The 24,281-nt window shown below is 49.3% G+C and overlaps 1 protein-coding gene across 4 annotated transcripts in view; it reads right to left on the bottom strand.

Moving 5' to 3' along the window:
* TBL1X (transducin beta like 1 X-linked) overlaps window positions 1-20,312 on the bottom strand; it is a 233,433-nt gene extending 213,121 nt beyond the window's left edge. For all 4 annotated transcript variants that reach the window (XM_027050613.2, XM_027050611.2, XM_053202052.1 and 1 more), the window contains exon 1: window positions 20,054-20,312. The gene's annotated coding sequence lies outside the window, so the exon portion shown is untranslated. The remainder of the gene's footprint in view (window positions 1-20,053) is intronic.
* Window positions 20,313-24,281: the final 3,969 nt, after the last annotated feature.

The following is a 24,281-nucleotide window of genomic DNA, read 5'->3' as shown; positions in this document are numbered from 1 at the left end:
GCTTCCAACTCAACGCCAGAATGGTAATTGCAGTCCGACACCGACAAAGGGTTTGTAAATTCAGGAAAGTACACAATTCTATGATTCTGCTATGGCGTAAGTCGGGGCTGTGGCTTCGGGGAGGCCCTAGAAAGAAGCCGAAGTCTAGCTGGATGGAATGCCATGACCTCAGAGCTGGAAGGAACTTCACACCACACCCTTGGAAAACTCAAGCTTCCTATGCCTCATCCCAAGAAAGGACTTGCTAAAACCCCACCCCAAAACCTCGACGGAAGAGAGGGGTCAGCAGGTGCAGCTCTCATTGACCAAAACTGTTGTCTCTGCTGATCTTCCAGGGAAAAGATGGAAGAAGGGCAGAGAAAAGGAAGGAAGAAGGTTACAGTTTATGCCAGGCTGGAAGCCAAAACGAAACAAACAACGTTCCCTTTGTGAACCATTTTCCACTTTAAACGCAATCAAAGAGAGGGGGAGCCTCTCTGGTTCTCTCATCCCCTAACATTCTTCCAGCTGGATTCCCACCCCTCACTCCCAGGCTTCCTGGACTACCCAGAGTTTCCACAAAACGGGTACCAAGAAACTGCCACAACACAAGCCCTAGCATGGAAGCACCCTGAAACTACTAAGTGAAAGAAGCCAGACACAAAAGACCACATGTGGCCTGACTCCATTTGTAGGAAAGATCCAGGACACGTAAATCCAGAGACAGAGACGGTGAGTGAGTGGTTGCCAGGGGCTGGGGTGGGGAGACATGGGGTGTGATGGCTTACCCGGTATGGAGTTGCTTTCTGGGGTGATGAAAACGTTACAGAGTTAGACAACAGTGGTGGCTGTACAGCTCTGCCTATGCCAGGAAAGCCCTGAATTACACGCTTTAAACGGGTGAGTTGCATGGAATGAGAATTTCATCTCAGTAAAGCTGTCACGTTAAAAAAAGAAGAAGAAGAAACTAAGACATTAGCTCATGATTACGAGTCACTGCAAATTTTTAAAACTGTAACCATCCCAATGAGATGAGCCTACTTAACCAGTCTGGAATCCTGCACAACAATCCACTCCACAGCATCTCTTGAGTCAAGATTCTCAGACAACGAGCTGAGGTCAGCAGCCCGAAGAAGGGAAGGTGTGACTGGAGGCAAGACGGAACGGACCACAGATTCAGGGGCAAAAAGACAGAAGACATGAGGTTCGTGTCCAAGTGCACAAAGACACTTTTACAAAAAAAAAAAAAAGAATAGTTTGCAATAATTTAAAAATTGCTCTCTAAAATAAAAGAAGTGATCTTCCTCCCACACCAAAAAAAAAAAAAATTTTTTTTTTTTTTTAAATAGAACACAGGCACTGGCTATGAGAGTAAACACCTCCTGATAACATCTAGGGGCTCCAAATTAGTGAATTCAGATTAGACTCTCGAAAAGGAAATTAAAAATAAAATACAAAGTGAAAATAAGATAGGAGTATTGGCTTGGGGCTGGTTGTGTTAAGTGAGAGGGCGCGGGATGCAAAACGGAGAGACTGTTTCCCTGTGAGAGAAAAGACAGGTGAGTCACCCTGAGGCTGCAGGGGGGACGCAGCAGCACCAGGGGCCTCCGGGCACAAGGCCTGGGTCCAAGCCACCCCATGCGGCTGAGTGCTGACCACAGTGCTGGGCCAGCTGCTCAGAAGGTAAGAAGGCATCGCTCAGGTCCCCAAAGGGTCCAGTTGGGCCAGCCCCCTGCGGACGGGGGTATCGTGGCTGGCTTCTGGGGAACATCAGCAGCCCAACCCAGCAACCCGGAGTTTTTCTTCCTTTTAGTCCTTTGGACATAAGGAAGTAAAACCCAAAAGCCCAAAGGAAAACAGTGATACCAACAACCACACGAAAATGGGAAGCCTGATGATTAAAACCACAACACTGCAAGACAAGGAACCGCGGAGAGAGAAATATCTGGAACAAGAAATAAAGCAGTAACAGCCATGGGTTATGAAGACCCACCGGTAAGGCCGTGGCTCTTGGTGTGTGTGCGGTCTAAGACGGGTGGGTGGCTGAGAACTTGCTAGAAATGCCCAGTCGCGGGCCCCAGCCCAGATTGACCAAATCAGAATTCTGGCCCCAGCCCAGATTGACCGAATCAGAATTCTGGGGATGGGGCCCGGCAGTCTGTGTTTCAACAAGCTCTCCAGGGGGGTTCTGGCAAAGGGTGAAGCTGGAGAACCCCTAGTATGACCACAAAAGTATTTATAGCAGCATTATTCTTCACAGCCAAAAAAAAAAAAAAAATGGAACCGACCCCAATGTCCAACAACTGGCGAATGGATAAACCAACTGGTGTATCCATATCCCAAACAAGCCTCCCCGGCTATAAAAAGGATGAATTCACGGGGCGCCTGGGTGGCTCAGCTGGTTAAGTGTCCGACTCGATTTCGGCTCAAGTCATGATCTCACGGTTGAGATTCACTCTCTCTCCCTCTCTCTCTGCCCCTCCCCTGGGGCATGTTCGCATGTTCTCTCTCTCTCTCAAAATAAGTAAAGAAACATTAAAAAAAAAAAAAAGGAATGAATTCATGACACAAGCCACGATATGGATGAAGCCCCAAATCATTACACTGAGTGAAAAAGGCCAAGCAAAACAATGAGTGCCTATGGTCTAATTTCATGGATATAAGATTCTAGAAAATGCAAACTAACCAATCCAGTAACAGAAAGCCAATCAATGTTCATCCTGAAGGCAGGAGTGGAGGGAGGCGGAGATCACAGAAAGGCACAAGGAAATCTGAAAGCAATGGAAATATTATATTGATACATATAAACAGGCAGATGGGTAACGTAGCTACATTACACGTAGATGTTTGTGAAACCACCACAATCAAGATAATGAGAAAACTGATTAAAGACATAATTTATATGTGCCTAGTTTCCTCTACTTCAATTATACTTTAATACAGTTGTAAAAACAAAGAAAACAGATGGGAACCAAGTATAATAGGATTCCACTTAGATAAAAGCACAAGACTACATATTTGCACGTGGACAGCTGAACACACTAGAGGCAGATCTATTCTGTCGCACTCGATAGACTGTTAATATTGATTATTCCGGAGGAAGAGGAGGACGACAGAACTCCACACTGCTTGCATTCATGGAAATTAGCACATCATGTATTACCTTGGGAAAAAGCCTGAGCTTAGAACGGGCAAACGAAACAAACAAAAGAATCAGAAAAGGGATGTTAGGAGGAGATCTTGCACTTTGGAAGAGCTAAGGAAGGCAGGTTGGGGGCAGGCGGGAGGAAGAGCACTGCCCCCCCCCCGCCCCCCACCCAGGGGTAGAAACCAGAGCTGCAGGAAAGGGGAAGGTCTGGCAGCAAAGTACAACGCAGGGAACAGGAGGCAGGTGCACAGGCTGGGTCCCGGGCAGGGGACTCCAAGGCAGATGAGCCCAAGGAAACTAAACACAGACAGTAAAGTGGAGAATGCTGGTGGAGGGCCGGTGGTCATCACGGTGGACATTTCAGGGGAACCACGGAAAATCCTCGAGAAACCAGCAGAAAGCACGTGGCCCACAGCAGAGGCCCCAAAGTGCTAGGGGCGCAGAAGTCACCCCCCTAGCCAGTCCAGAAACACGTCCCGTGACAAGGTGCCTGCTGAGAGCAGCCCTTTTCCAGGTACAGACATAATTTTCAGAGTCGTTATGCAGGGTCAGGCTCTTTCTCCCGGTCTTCTCAGTTCTTAGGAAAACAGATAAAGAAATAGGATTCCCAGATCAAAGTCAAGGGGTGGCCCCAGCTGTCTGTCAATGTTGCAACTTCATTATTTGTAAATGAATACTTCTAAAGGGATTGAAATTTTTCCCCTGTAAAGTTAACTCCAAAAATCTTGTTTGTTCTTTGCTTTTAAAAAATCTCCATTTCCAGGACGCCTGGGTGGATCAGTCGGTTGAGCGTAAAACTCTCGACTTTGGTTCAGGTCTTGGTCCTGCAGTTCGTGGGTTCGAGCCCCGCGTCAGGCTCCCCGTCTGCCCCTCCCCCACTTGCACTGTCTTTCTCTCTCTCGCTCTCTCACTCAAAATAATTAAAATTCTTTTAAAAACTTACAAAAAAAATCCCTACTTCCCTGGAATGTCCAAAGAATCAAAGATGCCTGTACCTCTTTCATAAACTCGATGGTATTTTCACGCCTTCATTGTCACAGTCTGTTTAATTTTTTTTTAACGTTTATTTATTTTTGAGAGAGAGGGGGACAGACAGACAGAGAGCATGAGTGGAGCATGGGCAGAGAGAGAGATGGAGGCACAGAATCCGAAGGAGGCCCCAGGTTGTCAGCATGGAGACCGACGTGGGGCTTGAACTCACGAGCAGTGAGATTATGACCTGAGCCGAAGTCGGACGCTTAACCGAGTGAGCCACCCAAGAGCCCCACAAAGTCTTTATTGAAGATCTAAGTACCTCGTTTAAAACTACCCCCGGATTCAGGGGCTCCTGGGTGGCTCAGTCAGTTGAGCGTCTGACTCCTGCTTTCGGCTCAGGTCATGATCTCAGTTTGCGGGGTGGAGTCCCACGTTGGGCTCCGCGCAGGCGGCACAGAGCTTCCTTGGGATTCTCTCTCTCCCTCTCTGTCGTGGCCCTTCTCTCACTCTCTCTCAAAAATAAATAAGTCAGTAAACATTAAAACATTAAAAAAAAAAACTACCCCCCGATTCAAAGCTACCACGGCAGAGGTCTTGGCCTCCACACTCCTGACCTCTCGGGCTGGGGAAGTGTTTGCTGGCACAGGGGGTCCGCCCTCTGGCACTGGAGGGTGTTTGAGAGCATCTCTGGTCTCAGCCCACGAGATGCTTGGGGACCTCTTCCCCATTTGTAACAACCAGAAATGTCTCCAGACGTCGTCCAGAGTTCCCTGGGAGGAACCGCCCCGGCGGAGGGACAGTGAGCTGAGGTCCATCCCAGGCCCAGCTCAAACTTCCCTCCAAGCCTAATCAACAGTCAACACCATGAAAACGATCAAGAAGATGAATGGAGGGGAAATGGGCACATGTCCTGGGTCGTGTCGCGGGTTCACTCGTCGGCCGAGTCCGGGAACTGAGTCCTTCACTGTCGAGGGAACGCCTTTCTCAGTTCCTACCTGTCCCAGGGGCCCTTTATGCAGGGTCCCCCGAGGCCGAACACGACTCTATGCGATGAGCTCCTCCAGATCCTGAGCTAATTACTTCCCACATGTTCTGCACTGAGAGCCTGCCAAAACTCCATGACTACCCTGATTTTTCAGAAGGGGGAACTGAGGCACGAAGCCTATAATCGCTGCCTTCTCCCTCTCCTGTGGAAGGGCGGGTAAGGTTCACTAAGTCCAGCCTCACCACCTACCACCTGGCAAGCTCAACCAAGCACGCAAGTACCTGTTCTGAGGAAAGGGAAATCTGCAAAGACAGAAAGGAGATTAATGGCTGCCCGTGGCTGGGAGGTAGGAGCTGCGATGGATGGCAAATGGACACGAATGACCGTATTGAGGAATGAAAATCGATTAGGACGATGGCTACACAACTCCATAAATTTACTAAAAATCATTGAGTCGTACGCTTAAAATGGGTGATTTTTATGGTATGTAATTTATACCTCAATATCGTGGTTTCAGAAAATCAACTAGATGTAAGTCACATTTAAAGTTCTACATTAAACACCACCGCAAGCGGGCGCCCACAGTAAGCAATCCAAAGGCACAGCAAACATCTACGGCAAACCCAAGCAGAACACCGTAACTTCCGCACAGATTGCGGGGAGGGAAGGCCAGCCCAACCTGAATCTACAATGCGTCCGAATCAAGTCTCAGGACTAAATATGGCCCAACACTACCAGCTGCCCAACCCAGTGCTGTGGACAGAGAAATTCCACTGGGCCGAACATCTGGGCCATCAGAAATGCACACCAAAAAATATTCTTGTTGTCCGTGGGGCGCCTGGGTGGCTCAGTCAGTTAAGCATCCGACTTGAGCTCAGGTCATGATCTCGTGGTCCGTGGGTTCGAGCCCTGTGTCGGGCTCTGTGCTGACAGCTCAGAGCCTGGAGCCTGCTTCGGATTCTATGTCTCCCTCTCTCTCTGCCCCTCCCCTGCTCGCGCTCTATCTCTCTCTCAAAAAATAAACATCAAAAAAAAAATTTTTTTTAATAATTCCTTGTTGTCCAAATAGAGAACATCCAACGGAAAAGCAAACACAAGGGGAAATAGAGGAGGTTGAATGTTTAGTGTTAGATACTCAGTGGCACCCAAACTTCCCTTAGGAATAATGTCTTGCAAAATAACGAGACCCCTAGCTTATCCCTTGCAGCCACAGAACACAGAAGCCACTAAGAAAATCAAAATTCACAAAGGAAACCTCATTCTGTGTGCCATTTTATATTTAAACGTGACTGGGAAATAAAAACATACAGTCTCATTTCAAGTTCACTTTGAAAATACGTCCGGGATAATAAAAGAACAAAAATACAAAATGAAACAAGCAACTACTGAATACATGTGTACTGTACTGACGGAGATAAAAATGAAGTATTTCCATGAGCTAGTCTTACTCTATATTTAGTTTTAGTATACGAATGTAATTAACCAAGGTTATATAATTTTGCTAACATCAAACTTCCAATTATAAAGCTTCACACACAATTATTTGAACGACAATTGTTGTTTTTTTTTTTATTTCGGTGGAAAAATGAAGACAGCTAATTTTAATAACCCAATCTTCCCAAGGAAAAGTAACTGCCTTCCCTGATATAAATTATGTAAACGGTACTCCGACAAAACTATATACTAATTTGTTTTTATGTTCTTTTCCAAAGGTTGGTGTGCTCATACATTTAATGTTCTGGTGGCTCTTAGCATTTGCCCTTACTATCTGTCTCCCTGCACCCCTGCTTCACACACCTAGGCCTCACGTTCTCAAAAACTATACGCAGATTTCCGCACCTCACTAGTGTCTGAGCTACACGTTTAGGGAACAGAAGCAACTTGTGTGCGTGCCTCTAAAAACAGTCTCCCTTTACAGCCATCTTCTGAGACACAGCTCGGAAATATTCTGCAGGGTAATTTGGCAGGCAAATCATCAAATGAATAATTACTAGTGTGTCACCCAAAAACAAAGAAGAGGACTCGGGATCAGAGCTGAAGTGATTCACTGGTGGCTGGTTGACCTACTTACAACACAAAGTCAAGACGTGGAAAGACATGGACACAGCTCAAGGAGTCTGGCTGAGAGCAAAATACTTTAACTTCTCTTTCCTCTCCAAAGAGCAAGGTGCAGGGGCAGATAAAAGATAAAGCACATTCCCAGAGACACTAATTGTAACTAATCTACTATTGGCATTTGCACGTATCGATCTCCGGAGAAGAGAGACAAAGGTTTATAACATGGGAGAGACAAAGGTTTAGAAGAACACGACAGGAAAAAAAATTCTACTTCCTGTTTCTCCTCTTTACAGTAGGTGCCTTCTGACTATTGCCATAAAGAGAAGCAATTTTTTTTTAAGGAGATAAGTATTTCAGTTTACCCAAAGACAAATGAACGTCTATGCAGATCCGTTAACGACACGTGGCATACCTGTCACGTGGCACGTGGAAATGAACAAGAAGCGTTAACCTGTAGGCTTTTGAATTCACTCGCAAGTCTCCCAGTTTCGTTTTACGTACAGACTTATACTGCAAATTCAGTATTCACAAAGGGAAAAAATTGATGCGAACACCAAAAACTACGCAGAAAAACCAAAGGTAACCTATCAACCATTTCAAGTTAAACAAACAAAAAGGCTGATGTGGAAACCCTGCAACGACTTGCGGTTGACATTTAGTCTCATGAAAACCAAACCTTCAGCCTCCACAGCAAATGAGCTCAGACAAAAGACTTCAAGTGTGAGGAGGCGAGTCTTGGTTCTCACCTCCATAGCTCACAGTGTGGTCTGAATCGTGAACTTAATTTTTTTAATGTTTATTTATTTATTTTGAGAGAGTGTGCATGTGCTCAAGTGGAGGAGGGGCAGAGAGAGGGAGAGGGAGGGAGAGAGAATCTCAAGCAGACTCTGCACTGTCAGCACAGAGCCAGACATGGAGCTTTATGCCACAAACGACATCGTGACCTGATCGGAAATCAAGAGCTGGATGCTCAACCGACTGAGCCATCCGAGGGCCCCGTGAATTTTTACCTTTACTCTCTGTAACACCAGCAGTACAGCATCAACTAAAGGGAGTTTTCTCTTTAAAACAAACAAAAAACAACCTCTATCATGAAATATTTCTGAAAATGTGTTAAATAATAACCGTGATCAATGAAACTTGTCTCTGGAAAAAGACCCAACAAGGAAACAGGCAGACTGAAGGTACCTAAGGACTTTCATCACAGCCCTGTTCCTGCACCATCTCACGTTGGTTGTCTTCTAAGGTCTGAATCTCTTCAACAAGCCTGTTTCTCAGGAGCCCTGAGGGCAACCATCAATGAGTGCAGCTGATTTATAAACAGAATTAAGTGATTATGAAAACACTGCAGAGTCATGAAATGCGTAAAAAGCACAGCACGCACCTGCAGCGGAGATTCTGTCATCTGGTTCTAAAGCATGAATATTTTTTCAGCTTTTAAAACACACAAAATCCAGTAGATCCAAGCATGCACATATACACACACACTCTGGCAGCTAAAGCCAGAGGGGGGAATACATCTGTGTCCGGGGACCCATTCAGCAATGTCTAAATGTTCTTTCATTGCACATCCTAATCAGCGAAAAAGTTTCTAATGTGTGCCCCCAACTCACGTAATTTATTTATTAACTATACACAGCACTCAACCAATTATTACATGCATTTTTCACAGACCACAAAAACAGACATCTTCTAAGTACCAAGACACAGAGAACGTGGACATTTTCAGTTTCTTCCTACGCCCTAATAAATCTCGCTGTGCACCTGCCCAGAGAACATGAAGTCGACTTGGGGAGGGCACTTTGGGAATTAAAACCTAACACTGCCCCCCACAAAATGTGGAGATTACTGGTTTCAAGGAAATGTACTCAGAAGCCCATGAAATTTATCAGAGACTCCCATGAAATTTATAAGGCAACTCTAATCTCCAAAGGCCTCTCACCTTGTTCTCATCTGGTCTACAATCATTTCTGTCGTGCACTAGACACGTAAGATCATTAATTCTTATTTTCATCAACTTCAGAGCTGGGTGTACCTCCAATGTTGTTTCTCTTGGCGAGGGCTTTTCGAAAGCATTTTGCTACAAATCCCTGGAAATGGTTGAAATTGGCACAGAATCACCCCTGCGTCTTAGAAACAAACCGAATGGGTATTTTCTCATAACCAAGTTAGAAGTTAAACCAAATCATGTCTCCCAGACTGATCTGTGACCGTCAGGAGCTGGCCATCACTGTTGTCAAGTCAGTAACTGTGAATGCTTGAGTCTTTGCCAACACGAGTTGGCATTAAAGCTGTGTGGGTCTCAAGTGCCTGATAAGATTCTGCTGGGAAAAGAACCTAAGGCAGGGACCCAAGTTTAATCCGTTCCCCACACGAACCAAATGGTAGAGACATCAATTCTCAACTCAACTGCTTTTATCAAATACAACATACCACTCCGCAACCACCTGGAACCCTACTTTTTTACAACCGCGTGGAACTTTATCAGTGCTGGGAATTAGGTTTGCATACTGATGCAACAGCCTTCTGCACGGCAAGACTTCGGTGACAGACTTCCTGTCCACGGTCTCGTTTCTCCTCTTCAAATGGATGTCAAGATTACAAGACAACTGGAGGAACAGCGCTGACCCGGTTAAGACTAAGTACTCCCTGCAACGCACCAGAACAGAGATCACTGCTCAGGGGTGCTGAATTTTTCTCCACTTCTTATGACCATTGATACGGTCTTACAGTATTAAAGCTTTTGTTATTTGTGATTGAATAAAATAGCATCGCATATAGTAAGCTTCTTTTTGTCCACATTTCCACCTACTGGGATATTCAAACAAGCGGAAATGTTTGCAGAACAGAACAATACCAGAACTGAACCATACCAGATATTTGCACAGACTCTTGATCATAGGAAGAAATGTAGCGCTGTGAGAAATGAAGTGTCCCCTTAAACTCACTCCAACTTGGGTGATGCTGGTTACCTAGTTCTCAGTAGACTTTAGGAAAGTTTTCAATTTCTTAGAAAGTGGGAAGGTAATCAGGCTTGGGGGGGGGGGTGGGGAGCCCTCAACACCTCCCTCTGCATCTGCACTCCCGTGGAGGTTGATGGGAAAGTGCTCCACGATGGCTATCTAGGGTCATATTCTGGGTTCCAGGTTCCAGGGAAGCAACGAAGAAAACACACTTTCTTCAAAGCCTTCTGGCTGCATCCACCAGAGGGGGGGAAGGGGGAATCACAAGAATTCAAAGCAGACAAAGTTTTCAAGGAATAAACACTGTGAATTTTACCATAAGCATTGTTTGTGCTTTACAATGTCTCTTGAGATTGGGAAACTACAAAACCCACACAAATTATTCAGAGTCACCCAACAGCCCAAAGTATTTTCTGATTTGATGTGTACTGTGTTAAGCAAAATATATAACTAAGTTATCAACGTTAAGTCAAAATCACCTATTTCGCTAGTGGATAGAGTGACAGTCAAAGCAGGGGACATAAATAAACACCAGTTTACTTATACTTTTTAACATAATCCTTAACCATTCTTTTAAAAAAAAAAAATGGGGTAGGGGCGCCTGGGTGGCTCAGTCGGTTGGGCGTCTGCCTTCGGCTCAGGTCATGATCTCATGGTTTGTGAGTTTGAGCCCAAGTCAGGCTCCATGCTGTCAGGCTCCATGGAGCCTACTTGGGATTCTCTCTCTCCCTCTCTCTCTACCCCTCCCCTGCTCATGTGTGCACGTGCTCTCGCTCTCTCTCAAAATAAACACTTTTTTTAAGTTTTAAGAAGATAGCTGCCCCAACACAGGAGTAATATCCGTTTTCCAAATTAAAATCTCCCCACAAGACAGAAGTCTCAAGATCAGCTCACCTGCGCTCTGACTCCACCTCTAGAGGTGAGGACGCGCACAGGTTTTAAACGATGTCACGCAAGCAGGCGGACCACCCAGGGCAGGATCTGGCCAAAGCCAAACACCAAGCCCATTCCTCTAGAAAACATGCCATCTCCTATTAGACCACAAAAACTGAAATTACAGCCTAAAGCACAGGTCAACAACTATAGACACGCACAGACATAGGAATTCATTTTATGTCTACAACAAAGTGATGCAAATACAACTATATTTTTAGCTTGTTTTCTTTTCCAATTACTACCCCCACTGGCAAAAAACGCAACAACTCCACGCGTGGGTCTTGTTTTTTGAAACTGAAGACAGGACTTTATAACTCACTGACACAGTTCACATACTAAGCGTGTTTGGGCGGGGGGGGGGGGGGGGGTTGAGGCAGAAATAGTCAGGAAACGTACTTCTGAAAGTGCATCAGAAAACATCCCATTTCGACTCATCTGGCGGCGAGGACTAACCAGTACAGGAAAAGAGCAGAAGATCTTTGGCTGCCCCAACAAGACACCTGGTATCCTTACTCCATGGCTTCCTACAAATTTTTTTTTTAATTTTTTTTTTTTTAACGTTTATTTATTTTTGGGACAGAGAGAGACAGAGCATGAACGGGGGAGGGGCAGAGAGAGAGGGAGACACAGAATCGGAAGCAGGCTCCAGGCTCCGAGCCATCAAGCCCAGAGCCCGACGAGGGGCTCGAACTCACGGACCGCGAGATCGTGACCTGAGCCGAAGTCGGACACTCAACCGACTGAGCCACCCAGGCGCCCCCAAATATTAAGAAGCCTTTGATAATACCCACAGTGCAAACCCTGCTGTTGTGAGGCAAACACACAGGCCCATGTGTGCAAAAGTGTGAAATTCATGTGCCATCAGAGAGAAACACAAAGGAAGGTGCTGGGAGAGTGGAAGCGTTTTCCATAAGGCATCTGATCCAGAGTTGAAACGCAATTACCAAGACCCAGTGGGCAGAGCTGTTGGGTGAGCGCTTCAGTTAGTGGTGGGGGGCCGGGTGACTATGGAGGGAAGCACCACAGGTGCCTTTGGGGTGACAGACTTGTACCGTATCCATCTTTTGGTGTTGGTTACACAAAGCTACGCGTGTAGCGAAATTCACAAAACCATACACAGGAAGAGAGGATAACCAATCTTACAGAATGATATGAAAAATTAAATATAAAGACATATATATAAGCAGCAGTGAAATTTAACTTAAGGTGGGGAGGGGGTGGGGAGGAAAAGATAAGGAAGAGGAAGCAAGCGCTGGAGACCATCATAACTAATAAAGATGCATTTGCACACCCAATTCCCAACCTCGGAGTGGAGGAAGGTATCGGCAGGCGGGGCTCCAGGCAGGGTAATAATCCTATCTCCTTTAATGCCACAAGCCTGAGAAATAGATTCTATTTTCTCTCTCTCTAAATGAGAAAACTAATGCTAGAGAAAGAAACTGATCTGCCCAAAGAGGCGGGCAGCGCAAGGCAAGCTGTGTACAGACGAAGCTCCCCCCACAGCTGCGTCACCTGCCCCACGGCCACCAAGGGCCCAGAAGACACCCGTGCAGGCCAGGCCTGGTGCTCCTCTGGGGTCACTGGCGGGCTCAGGATGACCAGACACGCAGCAGGACCGGACTCTAGACACTAACAGGGCACCTCTTCCGGGGGATCCTTGGAAAATGTAGATCCATGTCTGGCTGCCCCGGTTTGTGAAGTTCGAGAGTCAGAGAAGGGACGGACACAGAGGCAGCACCGAGTCCCGAGAGCGGCCGAAACTTCACTCACTCGCCCCCACGCTCACGAGCTCCTGCACAGCCTGTAGTACTGGGGTAACTTCAACTCCAGGGTGACCCCCATGTCACTGCATAAACACGAGACAGGTGCCATTTTTTCCACAATAAGTAGCGTCAGTACACAGAAGCTGACCCGAAATAAGACCTAGCAAATGCACGACATCCATAGAACCAAGAGGAAAAAGTCCAGAAACACGCCTTCAAGAAACACCTGCATCTGGGGTCTCTGAACTCCTGGTGTTGAGGCAGAGCTTGGGCAACGACACGACATGACACCACACACACACACACACGGCTCACCCTCACACCCTCTTGGTCTTTCCATTCCATCTTCGAAGTGCACTCAGCCTGTCTCCTCTTCCCCTGTGAGCACTGCAAACTTCCTGTCTCAATCAGCCAGAGGAGGTAATTCACTTCCTAACAGATTCCCAAAACAGACAGGTGTGCCTTGAGAACACAGAACGTGACGGGCGCCTGGGTGGCTCAGTCGGTTAAGCATCCGACTCTTCACTTTGGCTCAGATCGTGATCTCATAGAGGGTTCATGAGTTCGAGCCCCACACAGGCCTCTGTGCTGGCAGTGCAGAGCCTGCTTGGGATTCCCTCTCTCTGCCCTCCCCAGCTTGCACTCTCTCAAAATAAAAACCTAAAAACAAACAAAGAAAAAAAGGGAACACAGAACTTGATACACAGGCTTTTCTTGGTACCCACCTTCCCCCCACCCCCCGCCCCCTACTCTTTCTCCAACAGGATTGTATGCTGTTTAATCCAGGGTTGGTGTCCCCACCTGGGCACCACTGGCATTTGGGTGCCCATCATTCCTCATGGTGGGGACTGTCCTGTGCAATGTAGGCTATTCGGCAGCATCTACAGACCGCCCCCCCTCCCCGCCCCCTGCAGATGCCAGGAGCACCACCATGCCCTTCCCCCAAGCTGTGACAACTAAAAACGTTTCTAGACATTGCCAAACACCTTTGAAAGTAGGAGGCTGAAACGCCCTGAGAACCATGAGTTCATTCAAGATCCTAGAGCTGAGGGCTCCAAGCCCAGTTCCCATAAAGCATCCCCTGCCTTCACCTCAGAAGACGTTCCTTTCTTTTGCACCTGTGTATCATCCCATCTCCACCTCTGCTCCCGTCTGCCAAGAACAAACATAAGCAAAAGAAATGGCACCCGGCTTCCTCTGCGAAATTAAAAAACATCTTTGCCAGTGTATTAACTTTAAATTTGTCCCAATTTTGGGGCGCCTGGGTGGCGCAGTCGGTTAAGCGTCCGACTTCAGCCAGGTCACGATCTCGCGGTCCGTGAGTTCGAGCCCCGCGTCAGGCTCTGGGCTGATGGCTCGGAGCCTGGAGCCTGTTTCCCATTCTGTGTCTCCCTCTCTCTCTGCCCCTCCCCCGTTCATGCTCTATCTCTCTCTGTCCCAAAAATAAATTAAAAACGTTGAAAAAAAAATAAAAATAAATAAAAATAAAAAAATAAATTTGTCCCAATTTTGTCTTTTTTTACTGGGTTCCAGGACACGTCTGCAGTCTTCAGTCACAGCAGATTCTCAATAAGCACTTAACAGCAGCGATTATGGGGACAAACCTGTCCACTCAAGTGAACACAAGCATGTATTTCTTTTAATGTTTATTTTTGTGAGAGAGAGTGCGAGCAGGGAAGGGGCAGACAGAGAGGGGGACAGAGGATCCGAAGTGGGTTCTGTGCTGACAACAGCGAGACCAATGTGGGGCTGGAACCCCTGAACCACAAAATCACGACCTGAGCCAAAGTCAGATGCTCAACCGACTGAGCCACCCAGGGGCCCCAAGTGAACACGACCGTCTTCAGTCAAGTTCCCTGCAGCCTGGTCACAAAGCCACCCGGGGAAGCGAATTCCTTGATGGCTGCGTTTTTCCCCTGAGGTTTTGAACTCATTTTCTCAGATGAGGCTCTCTTTGCCTACGTAAACATGTTGACTTCGCCAGTCCCTTCCCACATCCAGTTTTTATTTTGGCTTTGTTGCGTCTCATCTGGCCGATCTGGCCAGCGTAGTTTGGTCAAACCCCAGGGAAAGGATGTGGGGGGTGGGGGAAGGCCGAGGAGGGCAAGACCCAGGGGCAAACTCACATCCAGTCTCCCACTCAAGAGGTCAGTTACTTCCTTCAATACTAAAAATAGTTGGGGGGGGGGGGTAGTTTATTTCCAAGTTACAAAAAAAAAGTGTTTACAAAATGACTTTAGCCTTGCTTCCCAATTGAAACTATATTTTAAAAGTCTTTAGGGGCAGGGTGCCTGGGTGGCTCAGTCAGTTGAGAGTCAGACTTCAGTTCAGGTCCTGATCTCCTGGTTCACGAGTTGGAGCCTGACAGCGAGGAGCCTGCTTGGGATTTATTCTCTATCTCTGTCTCTCATTCTCTCCCTACCCCTCTCCACTTGTGAATAAGTGCTTCCTCTCGGGGGGGAAAAAAAATTTAAAAAATAAAAGTCTTTTTTTTTTTTTAATTATTTTTTAACATTTACTTTTGAAAGACAGAGCGCGAGCGGGGGTGGGGGGCAGGGAGAGAGGGAGACACAGAATCTGAAACAGGCTCCAGGCTCCGAGTTGTCAGCACAGAGCCCGACTCGCAGCTCGAACTCAGGGCTCAAACTCGTGAACCGCGAGATGACCTGAGCTGAAGTCGGACTCTCAACCGACTGAGCCACCCAGGTACCGCTATAAACAAAAGTCTTCAGGGGTGAAAGGCCAACAACTTATTGTATGTTCCACGTTATTTTTTTTTTTTAAGAGGGGAAGAGAGGGCAAATGCTAGGATTAGGAAACCACCGCTGAGACAGCGCCCTGTCGCACCAAAGAGCCATCGGGGCTGCGGTCTAGGCTAGATCGGCCTGCCAGTGCCTCCTGCGCAGACCCCCCAGCGGGAAGTAGGCAGGGGGCAGCCCCAGGTGAGCTGAGCTGAGCTGCTCACCGGCCCACCAGGTAACTGAGAATCAGAAGGCTTCTGTGGGCCTGGCCTCCTCCTGCGAAGACCCTTCTCCCACCTCTGGAAGACAATCAGGGACATCCTAGGTATTTGTAAGTACTTTCTGCCAAAAGCTGACGGGTCACGCCAGAGCCCTGAAGAAACAAAAATAAGTGAGTACAAATGGCAGAAAGGTGTAAGTCACCTCTCTCTCTGGCAGACACAAAATTGGTTTTCCCCCCACCCTCATTTACAAATAAAATTTCTAGCCAATTACTATAAAAAATACAAAGAGCTGTGCAAAGATCACAGCAACTAATAAAAATAACATCCTGACTCAGGGACCTGGTGTACAGGAAACGGCTAGTACTCAGCCATTAAAAAAATAAATAAATAAAAATACTCTGACGATTGTGAAATCTCACTCTGTTGGAAGGATTCCTTATCTGCCTTTTTAATACGGAAGATTTTGACCTCAAGAGACTGCACCTCAAAACTAAGACTTATCAGGTCGGGGGCGGGGGGCTGAAAGCCTGTGGTATCCACAGCAAACAGAGGCTAAAACACATCACACATGGCCGCACCTTCAATCACCCACACAGGGCCTCACCGATGCTGACAAGTTGGGCCCCACCATCCCAAGGACAGTCCCCACCATCCGCTTAGGCAGGCATCTTGGGGCCTGGCTAATGGCTATACCTTTCTTCAGGTGGGAAAAAGGACGCACAGAGATGAGAGGCTACCGGCCTCACCCAAGGTTAAACACTCAGTGGGAGACTCGGGCTTGAGGTTCCGGTTTTCTAATTCAGAACTGGTCCAAAGCACCTCAATCCAAAATTGCTGTCAATTTCAGATCAAGATTCCATTCACTGGGGGTCCCTGGCTGGCTCGGTTGGTAGAGCGTTCGACTCTTGATCCCAGGGGGTGAATTCAAGCCCCACATTGGGCATGAAGCCTACTTTAAAAAAAAAAAAAAAGAAATAACAATCCATTCACTGAAATCACTTTCCTGGGTAAATCATAGCTGAAATGGGTCTTTCATTTTTTTTAAAGGTTTATCTGTGAATTATTTCCAATTTTAACAACCTCTCCCCTCCCCCTACAAAAAGTACACCAACTTTTATCAATATATCCTTGCAGTAACTATAGAGTAGCACCCTCTAAGAAAACTTTCCGCATGTCCTGTGCTGTCTCATATAGTGGCCACTGGCCACAGGCATCTACCGAGCATGTGAGTTATCGCCACAGGAACTCAACAGAATTGTTTATTTTATTTAGTTTTAATTAATTTGAATCTAAATATTCACATGTGGCTAGTGCTTACTATACTGGACAGTGAAACCATAGAAAGCAGTCCCTCCGCTGTGGTCGATGTTTCTTGACTCACTGGAGCCCCTGGGCCTGTATCTCTGAACAAATTTCTTTTCTTTTTTTTTTTTTTTCAACGTTTATTTATTTTTTTGGGGACAGAGAGAGACAGAGCATGAACGCGAGAGGGGCAGAGAGAGAGGGAGACACAGAATCGGAAACAGGCTCCAGGCTCTGAGCCATCAGCCCAGAGCCCGATGTGGGGCTCAAACTCCCGGGCCGCGAGATCGTGACCTGGCTGAAGTCGGACGCTTAACCGACTGCGCCACCCAGGCGCCCCTGAACAGATTTCAATGTACGTTCTCGTTCGTGAATGCGTGCATGTCATTTAAGGAACTTTAGGTCTCCAAATGTGAAAATTCGTGCTAGGTAAACAGGAAAACAGGAACTCCAAGCATAAGAGCTGGGCTTCAAGAATCGGACAATCCTTCCTCCCCTAAATGTTAGCAACTCAGTGTCCCCTACAGCAGGATGGCAAGAAGTACCACACACAGGGCATCAAGTGCCTGTAAAATCCTCAGTGCGTGGCCTTCAAGTAACGCGTAGACAATTATTCGATTTGCACAACAGGAACAACTAAAATTTACAGGCAACTTTATAGTTTCCAGAAAACATACACACACACACGTTCTTTCTTTCTCTCCCTCCCAGCACTCAATGAGCACCAGGATTTCAAGTCTCAGTTCTGCACACGTAGGGCACTCGGAAAAGTTGCAGACCTTCAAGGTCAGCAGCAAAGTGTTAAGAGGGTGGACCCTTTCGCTACTTCAAGCCAAATGGGGACAAAGGCTGGTTTCTAGCCAAGCAAGGTGTCCTGACAGAGCTGGGTCCAAGGGCTCTGTCCACCTCTCTGCAGGCTCTGGAGCCCATTGAACCCCTCCTAATGGCCCATTCAGGCAAACTCCTGACAGAGGAGTGTGCCCATTCAGGCAAACATCACACGGAGGAGGGAGCCCGAAGTTCCCACAGGTAGGGATGAGATTCAACACTAACCTCGACAGCACCTGCGTACCATCCTTCCCCAACACCCTAACACATGCAAACATTCAGGAGCACTGAGGTTTGGGAAATTTAGATGGGGGTGTTGATAATTACTGGACCGACCAAGCTGTGGATAAAAGCAGAAAGAAAAGCCAATCCCAGAGGATCCACTGACACTGGCCCCACAGGGCACGCCACCAAACAAAATACCCAAAATCTCCCATTTTTGTCCCACAGGTGCACATTTCATTTATGAGCTGGAATCTCCTTAAGGGCCATTTTAACAACTGGGTCAAATGATGAACTTCAACTTTTATCCCTGGATTAGTTATCCAGCTGAGTGGTTTTCCAGGACGATCTGCAGCACATTTGAAACGTTAACATCCTTTAAAACTAAAGTGTCATCTCGACGTCTTAATTGTGCCAAACTCAACATTCTTGCCTACGCGCCCCCCGCCCCCCCATGTCTTTTCCAGGAATGACTAGTTGTAAACTTTTCATAAAATCGTCAAGAGCCATCTGCTACCCGGAAACCAACGCTCGGGACCTGAGGAGGGCTCTCCCCGTCCCAGTTAGAGTCCCGCCCCTCCCCTTCCAGGTTAAACTAGGGACTCAGGCGGCACTTTTTTGTTTTCAGGAGAAAAACAGCCAGAAGTCGGGTAAAGCCACATGTGACAATGCAAACCAGAAACAGTCGAGGATGCGATAGCAAGCGAGTTTTTGTTTCTTTCTGGGTTCTGCTCCACAAAATTACCAAGAAGAGGTACACACACACACACACACACACACACACACCACCGACACATGTGACAATGCAAACCAGAAACAGTCGAGGATGCGATAGCAAGCGAGTTTTTGTTTCTTTCTGGGTTCTGCTCCACAAAATTACCAAGAGGAGGAACACACACACACACACACCCCCCACACCCCCCCCCCCCCACCGACTCTAACTTTGTGGAATTTCCAAGGCAGTTGGCTCGGAGAATGCCAGGCCGTGCAGCGAGTCCGGGCCGAGGCCTGACCGCGCGCGCAGGCGACGCACGTGAAGTCCAGGCCCTACCCGAGCGCGGGCGGGCCTCTAGCGACCCCAAATTGTCATATACCAGACGGTCACCGACACCCGAAGGCACACCCCCACGCCGTTCCGAGCACCGCCCCCCCATAGGGATAGTCCCCATGGAGTGCACAGCTCAACACACCGAAGGGGGGCCACCCCTCCCCCCTCCACCCCCTCCCTCCCGTCCCCCCCGCCGAGCCCGGGAGCAACAGGTCTGCACCCTCTCCAGGCCGCACTCGGCAGACCCCGCCTGACCAAGGGCGCCCCCCGCCCTCCACCCACCGATGTCGCCCCTAGCCAGGTCCCCTCGCTCGGGCCGGGGAGCTCCCGACTTCCTTGACAGTTTCTGCCTCTCGGAAACTGAGCGGCCGCCGGGCCCGCGCCGCCGCCTCGCCCGCCACTCACTCCACCGCGCGCGGCCGCGCTTCCAGCCGGTCCCGGGCGGGCTGGCCGGCGCCCGGGGATGAATGGGGCGCCCCTCCCCCACGGGGGGATCCCGCGGCGGCGCAGGTTCGCCCCGCCAGCCCCAGAAGACACAGACAAAGGGGCGCCGGGGGACAGCCCGAGCGCTTCCCCAAACTTACCGGCCGCCTCCCCTCCCCAAACAGAGCCCCCCCCCACCCCCCGCGCGCCAGCCTCCGCCCGCCCCCGACGCGCCGGCACTTTGGGGAGCGGCCACATCGGGGTATTGTTCAGCCTGCAGGGAGCGCGCCGCACCCCTGCCCGAGCCCCGGGGACAGTTGGGGACCTGCCCCTCCAGAGCCCCGGCGGCGGGCGGAGCGTGCGGGCGCCCCGAGCCGCCCGCCAGCACCCCCCCACCCCCACCGGAGAAGTTTGCGCCCCCTGCCCCGCGCCCGGCCGGCCGAGCCCCGCGCACTCACCTCGCCGCCGGCAGCGCAACTTGTGGCGGCGCCGCCGCGCTCCGAGCCTCCCTGCCGCCGGCCGTCGCCGAGCCCGGGCCGTGCCGCGGCCGAGGAGGGCCCGGCGCCCCGGAGCAGCCTCGCGCCGCCCCCGGGCCGCCCCCGCCCCGCCGCCGCGAGTCCCCGAGAGGCGCGGGCGCTGGAAAGTTTCGGGTGCCGAATGGCGGCCGAGGGCGCTGCGGCGGCGGCGGGGCGGGGGCGCTGGCGGCTCCTCGCTCCCGAGAGCGGAGACTGGGGGGGGGCTGGGGCGGGAGCGGCGGCGGCGGCGGCGAGAGAGGGCGGGACGGCGGGAGGGACCGGCACGGGTAGTGACCTCCGCCGGGGCGGGGGAACGGCCGCCAGCGCGCCGACCCCGGCCGGGAGGACTGCCAGGGGGGCCGCCTCCGCCGCCCCGGGCGGCCCCTCCCCCCAAGGCCAGGGCCCCGGGGGGGGGGGGGCGGGGCGGAGGGGAGCGCGCCCCAACCCCCCCCAGCCCGTCCCCTCCCCCACGGGCGGGGGAGGGGAACCCGCGTCTATTCGGCCCCGCCCCTGAGCCCTGGGGGGGCCCAGTCCCAAACCTGCCCCTCCCCCACGGCGGGGGAGGGGCCTCCAGGGCCGCCCCCCCCCCCCCACGCTGAAGGGGGTGAGAGTCCGCGCCCCCATGCGGCTTCTAGAGAGGCCGGGCGTCCTAATCCGGCCCCTCCCTCACGATGGGGGAACCTGCGACCCTACACCGCCCTCAAGTCTAAACTCTGCCCTCGCCCCACGCCTAGGGTGGGTGAGGGGAACCGGGGCCTCTCCCTTTCCCAGTGGCCTCCCTGGGAGATGAAGGGAACACGGGCCTACCCCCACGCAGTCCTATTCCCAAACCCAGCCTTTCCCCCACTACCCAGAGGGTACAGGAATCCGGGCCACCACCCCCGCGGTTTCCAGGGGGGGAGGGGAACCCAAGCCACTGCTAGTGTTACCCTCCCCCACCTCAAAGCAGCAGCGACTCAGCTACCCTAACAGCCCCCTGCAACCTGCCCGAGTGTGCATCTCTCTCAAAACCGGCGGCTTAGAGGACACCCCAAAAGCCTCTTCCCCCTCCCAAAAAAGTGGGGGCTCAGGCGGAGCCTCGACCTTTGCAAAACACCTCCCGGGAAAATCCAGAAATGCTCGTGGAGAAAGAAACTCAGACACACGAAGGTGGAGGCCAGGACCTCGGGTGTGGGGGCCTCTGGAGTTGGGGGTACCTGGGCCCTGGGGCCTTCTCACTCCCGACCCCCACCCCACCCATAGGCTTTGCAAAGGGTTTTACGTTGCTGAGGATTACTTGGCCCAGCCCCAGTGCATTAAAGTCCCCAGAGCTCCTTCCTCCCCTCCAGTTTGGAGACCCCTGACCACCACTCGCGTCCCTTAATTCAATTAATCAGATAACCGCGCCCACCACCCAGTACTTCGGGGTCTGCTTTGTTGAATATTTTAAGATAAGTTTGCCCCTCCCTTTGGGGTATAATGAGCTTTGCGCTAAGAGCTCGGTACACTCAGCATTTTAAACCGTAACCTCACTTGCTCCTTTCTGGGACACTGGACCATTTGTTGTTCAGGTTGTAGGCGCGGGGGGACTGGGGAGGGGGGCGCCGGAGATGAGTTTTTAAGGGGCTGGACCTCCATCAAAAAGGCGGACCTAAAAATCACCCGGCCAAATATTGCTGTAAAACGTCAATGATGTAAAACGACTGTTGCAACACCATTATTAGAGCACATCAATAAAAAATACACACTTACACAGTCTCCATAATTGTGAATCAGCAGAATAGATTGTGTCTTATTATGTATCAGTTGCCAATCAAGGCCCCCCAAAAGGACGTGGTGGGGCCTTCCCTTGAGCCTGCCCTTCGTTGCTCCCCGGCTCCCTGGGCTTGTGCGGACTGATGCTGAGGTATTACATGCAATCGAAAAACCAAGGGTGCAATTGAAAGCCCGAGCAAGCTCATGATGCAACCCTGCCCGGGTTACACGTGCTTCCCTTCCCCCACCGCCTGCTGGTGGGAGCGCTGCGTTTTTTCCGCCTGTAGGGTCACATTGTGGTTGATTGATTCTCCTTTCGCCTTGCTCAGTCATTCAGATTTGGAAAGTAAATAACAAGTTGACATCATTACAGCTCTCGGCTTTACGGGGACGCGGCCCTCGGCTACCGCACACTCTCGAGTAGCCGCGCAGCCAAACGAGCCCTCTGGCTTGCTGGGCCTGCCTGTCGTTAGTTGCTTGGAAATTCCGAACTAAACCTGGTGAAAAGTCCTCTTTGTATGTTTTGATTCGTTGGCAGGTGCCAATCATTTAAAGTACAGGAAAGTGGTGGAAATCCTCCAAACTATGACCGGTGTTAACCAATTTTCACAGCTGGTCTTCGGTAACTAACAAAGCAAGCGAGCTCAGAATCCATCTTGTCTCTTTGGTAACATCCCAAAGGTCTTCTTGTAAGTTAGGAGCCTAGCTTATTTTAGGACCCCTAAGGGACTTTGTAAGACCTCAGACAGGAAACTAGACCGCCTACGTTTATCATGATAAACTGATATTCCCCTTTCTGAAATGCCAGAGGGGTGGTAGGTAGGTGGCAAATTAGACTATTTTATTCAATGTGTTTTGCAGTTTTTTTCAAATGTGCGTCCTATATGGTGGGAGGAAACAAGGAAAACAGGAAATTAACTAGAGCGGGAGAGGAGTTATTGCCTTGTGATAAAAGTGAAGGTATATTGGGGGGAGGAAGGGGGGCTGTGAGCAGCAGTGATTCCAGCAGGTAGCCAGGGCACAAGATCTATATTCCAAACAATTATTTTTGGTTGCTGACAGGAGGTTGCTGACAAGAGTCTGCTTGCACCAAATGCTATCAGTATTCCCCCCCAAAACAGCAGACAAAATTTTCATTAAAAGGCAGGAGAAGCCAACCCAGATAGGCTGAACTAATTTGGCAAAGGAGCAAAGGCATTTTAATGGAGAAAGAATATCCTTTTTAACAAATGGTTCTAGAAAATTGGACATCCATATGCAAAAAAATAGTAATAATAATCTAGCCAGAGACCGTATGCTTTTCACAAAAACTGACTCAAAATGAATCATACGTCTAAATGTAAAAAGCAAAACTATAAAACTTCTAGGAGATAACATAGGAGAAAATCTACGTGACCTTGAGATTAGCAATGAGTTTTTTGTTTTCATTTTAATTTTTTAATGTTTATTTTTGAGAGAGAGAGAGCATGAATGAGAGAGAGGGGAAGAGAGAGAGGGAGACACAGAATCCGAAGCAGGCTCCAGACTCTGTGCTGTCAGCAGAGCCTGATGTGGGGCTTGAGCTCACAAACTGGGAGATCGTGACCTGAGCCTAAGTCAGATGCTCAACTGACTGAGCCACCCAGGCACCCCAAGGAATGAGTTTTTAGATACAACATCCAAAACATGACCCATGAAAGAAAAAAATTGGTAAGCCGAACTTCATCAAAATTTAAAACATCTGCTCTACAAATCCACTGTTAAGAGAATGAAAAGACAAGTGATAGACTGGGAGAAAATATTTGCAAAATCCGTATCTAATAAAGGATTGTGTCCAAGATATACAAAGAACTCTCAGAGCTCAACAACAAGAAAACAACCTAATTTAAAAATGGCAACATATCTGGAAATCTCTCACCAAAGAGATAATACAAATGGAAAATAAGCATATCAAAAGATGCTGACATATATCACTAGGAAATTGCACATTAAAAAAAATACCCTTGGGGCGCCTGGGTGGCTCAGTCGGTTGAGCGTCCAACTTCGCTCAGGTCACGATCTCACAGTCCGTGAGTTCGAGCCCAGCATCAGGCTCTGTGCTGACAGCTCAGAGCCTGGAGCCTGCTTCAGATTCTGTGTCTCCCTCTCTCTCTGGCCCACCCTCCCCCCGTTCATGCTCTGTCTCTCTCTGTCTCAAAAATAAATAAATGTTAAAAAAAAAATTTACAAAAAAAAAAAAATACCCTCATACATCTATTAAAGTCACCCCCTCGACCCAAAAAATGACAACACCAAATGCTAACAGGTTGAGAAACAACAGGAACTCTTATGCATTGAGGGTGGAATGCAAAATGGTAAGGCCACCTTGGAAGGCAATTTAGTGTTTTCCAAATGCTAGACATAGTCTTACCGTATAATCCAACAATTGTGCTCCTAAGCATTTACCCAACTACGTAGA

This window comes from Acinonyx jubatus, chromosome X (genome assembly GCF_027475565.1).
Source record: "Acinonyx jubatus isolate Ajub_Pintada_27869175 chromosome X, VMU_Ajub_asm_v1.0, whole genome shotgun sequence".
Classification (NCBI taxonomy): domain Eukaryota; kingdom Metazoa; phylum Chordata; class Mammalia; order Carnivora; family Felidae; genus Acinonyx; species Acinonyx jubatus.
Note: the sequence above shows the minus strand (reverse complement) of the source record. Positions and strands in the feature narration are given on the sequence as shown.